Source organism: Cucumis melo, chromosome 8 (genome assembly GCF_025177605.1).
Source record: "Cucumis melo cultivar AY chromosome 8, USDA_Cmelo_AY_1.0, whole genome shotgun sequence".
Taxonomy (NCBI): domain Eukaryota; kingdom Viridiplantae; phylum Streptophyta; class Magnoliopsida; order Cucurbitales; family Cucurbitaceae; genus Cucumis; species Cucumis melo.
In genome coordinates this window covers 18,235,338-18,238,778 of record NC_066864.1, presented here as the reverse complement: position 1 = coordinate 18,238,778, position 3,441 = coordinate 18,235,338, and the positions used below count along the sequence as shown (strand labels likewise).

At 33.4% G+C, this 3,441-nt stretch overlaps 1 long non-coding RNA gene across 2 annotated transcripts; it reads left to right on the top strand.

Moving 5' to 3' along the window:
* The first annotated feature begins 695 nt into the window (after positions 1-695).
* Positions 696-2,705, top strand: LOC127150475 (uncharacterized). Of its 2 annotated transcripts, none has more exons than XR_007822830.1 (4): positions 696-1,009; positions 1,116-1,200; positions 1,287-1,386; positions 1,633-2,705. It is a non-coding gene; the product is annotated as an uncharacterized LOC127150475 (long non-coding RNA). The 2 variants fall into 2 exon arrangements; XR_007822831.1 differs by having other exon boundaries at positions 1,109-1,200.
* The last annotated feature ends 736 nt before the right edge of the window (positions 2,706-3,441 follow it).

The following is a 3,441-nucleotide window of genomic DNA, read 5'->3' as shown; positions in this document are numbered from 1 at the left end:
AATTAAATTCCCTTCAACCATGACCTACTTTCAAGGTTCTACTACATGATTGTTTGTCATCTGAGAATTCTACTGACATGGCTATGTTTGAGCATGACTCTAATACAACTTATTAGCAATAACCACTCTCCAGATATCTACACAACGATATGATATTGTCTACTTTGGGTACATAAACCCTCATAAAATTTGCTTTGGTTTCACTAAAAAAGGCATCATAAGAATAAAAATAGTCTTTGTTCTCACTTACATACTCATGGTCATTATTCTCTTAATTAACCAATGTGAGACTTTGGTCGCACCCATTCTAAACATAAAAGGGAGATTTTTTTCATTTTAAAGAAAACTTATGATGTAACATGAATTCGAATAAGCTAAAGGGGTCTTTTAAAAAATATAACAAAGTAACAAAATATTTACACTGTATAGAACAATTCCAAAAATAAAAAAAGCTCACAGGCCTACAATAGAAATTACCAAAATTGCCCGTCAACCGCGTCGTCAACAACGCGCATAAAATATTTGGTGTATGATAGTTTAGATTTGACTATTTTTTGGTTGTAAATCCGATATTTTCTTGGTTTAATTTCTTTAAATGTGGAAAAGAAAAAGAAAAAGAAAATGGAAATTAAGTGTAAATATAAATATATATATTTATATATTAAATAGTTTTATTAAATTAGTTAAAGAAAAGAAAGAAAAGAAAGGACAAAAAGAAGAAAAGGAGAAGAAAATTTCATTTTCTCTTTTCTTCTTCTTCTTCTCTTCCCTTCACCGCCAAGAGTTTGAAGACATCCAAGTTCCCTTTATTTTTTTTTCTTTTTCCTTCTTCAATTTGCAGAGAACTTCTAAGAGAGAGTTTGGAAGAAGAAGAGAAATTTTACTAGAATTTTTTAGGTTGAAGAAGAGGAGGAGAACTCAAGCAAAGTGTATCAATGGCTGAATTTTAGTTCATTCTGCACATCACTGGTTTTTAATTCGGTTTGAACTCTTCAAAAGGAATTAAGAGGTGAGATTTACATTTACTGAAAGTTAACTCATTTTTAAACAAACTTTATGAAGAACGTTGGAGCAAATTCGGATATTCATTTGGTGCTTTTTGATTAAGAAAACAGGGCAGTTGGTTTTCACTCGAAATCAGGAGGTCTCTGGTGTTTCTTGTATTTCAGAGTGTATCGGTGGAGTTAGAATCTTTATTTGGTATGGTTGGAAAGCTTATTCAATTTACTACAACTTTCATGAAGAAAGTGTAAACCAAAAACGACTAAAAATGGGTTAAATTGTAGGAACAAGTTAAAGAGGTCGTGTGCGCGCGATTCTGGAAGTGGTTCTGTTTTGAGGGTTATATGTGTTTATGCACGGGGAATCAGATTTATATGTCTTCAGGTAAATTTTAGAGGATCTCAAAATGAAGAGTTTGATATAAAGAACACTCATTTTGGTTAAGTATTGAGAAAGTTATAGTCCTTTGAAGTTTATGTTAGAAATCTGGAAATTTTAGAGAATTGTTGAAATAGGATTTTATTTCTTAAGCTTTGTTTTCGTGAGCGTCATCTTTGGTGCGACATGTTATGTATATCTTTAGGAAACCAGAATGTTTAGGGTTTTAATACTCGGTTGGGTTGTTGGCAGGCCGAGAAGAATTAAACCGAGCTTATAGACCAAGGATCTAGCCCAAGACTGTGAGTGACAAAACCAACTTTGAAATATTTTCCATAACTGTTATTATGATTGAATGCGATAAATGTTTATTTACGAAGCCATGAAAGGTATTTGAATTTCATGACTAATTTCAAGTATACATTTGGAGACTAGATTTCTTAAAGAAATTTATGCTAGCACGTAGATATTAAATGTTTGGAAAGTATTTAAACCACAATATTTTAAGCAAAGCATGAATTAGTATGAAGTTTTGTTTTAAGAACTACAATTTTCCACGAAAGAGCTGAGTAAAGTTCGAGCTTTGTGTAAAATTTATAAGCAGGCATGTTTTAATATTTTATGATGATTTATGAAATTTTCATTAACTACATGACTGAGATCTTGAGCCTGAGGCTAGAGATTACCGTGTGCACACTGGTTCGATTTCTTTGTTGACGTTGAGTGTACTCCGTAACAACGATGCTGTCGTGAGTGCTGGGCGGGCCCCACTACGACAAAGACGATGGGAGTGCTGGGCGGGCCCCACTACATCGTAGTGCTTGTAAACGTTGTTGTACTAGGTGTACCCTACACAACGTAGATTCGTCATGTTAGTTAAAATGCTTCGATATACTTGATATGCCTTGCTAGATTTCAATGATGAACATGCTGAGTATTTAAGGAAGCTATTCTTACTATTACACATTTACATTTACGACTTGTATAAACAGATTTATATGTGTAAAGTTTTCACGTGCTCTTATCTTTAAATTCATAGTTTTAAACTGAGTCACTCACTGAGCTTCATAGCTCACCCTTTCCAAAATGTTTTACCCATTTTCCAGGTAGAGATCGACTTCCCGGTGCCTGATAGACTGCCTTAGTCTGCGGAAGCTTCATTATCGATTGCCAGTACGTGTTTTGAGTTGGGCATAAAGTCTGTTGTGTTGTGATGTATTCACACCCTTGTATGTTATAGATACTCCACAGTTTGTATAAGCTTTAGGAGCTGTAGTTGTGTAAATTTTGTTGGTTATATTTTGATTAAGGTATCTTTAGGTTTACTCGTGAAATCGGTAAATTTTGAGGTACACTTCATGTATGTGTTTGACTAGCTGTGTTTGACTAGCCTAGGATCCGCTGTGTTTTGTGGCATGTACAATAGTTTATATACTAGATTGGCAAGTTCATCACATGAAAGTTTTAAGCAGAGTCGACAAATACAGGTACAGAAAAGCGTTGTTCGTCGACTTCACGCCATCTTTCGGTCTAAGGTAGCAGGTAGTCCGGGAGGGGGTGTGACATTGGTACATTATCATTTAGATTTGGTCGTTTAGATCTGGCTATCCAAATTTAAACGATTTATTTTTTCAATTCTCTGTATGCTATCGCTTAATTTGGTTACACGATCATTTAGATTTGGGTAGTCAAATCTAAACGATTGTTTTTCAAGATTTAGTAGATGATTTTTTAAATTTGGCTAAACAATTTTTTTCAAGATTCTTTTCATACACGATCGTTTAGATTTGGCTAAACGATTTTTTTAAGATTCTTCTGGTAACAATCATTTATTTTTTTATTACACGATCGTTTAGATTTGGCTACCCCAATCTAAACGATTTTTTAGGATTGTTTGTACACGATCGTTTAGATTTAACTAATTTTTTGTACACGATTGTTAAATTTGGCTACCCAAATCTAAACGACATTTTTTCAAGTCTTTTATATTTAGTACACGATCCTGAACAAACAAATAAAAGTTTTTTAAAAAAATAGATCCTTTATATTTGATACACAATC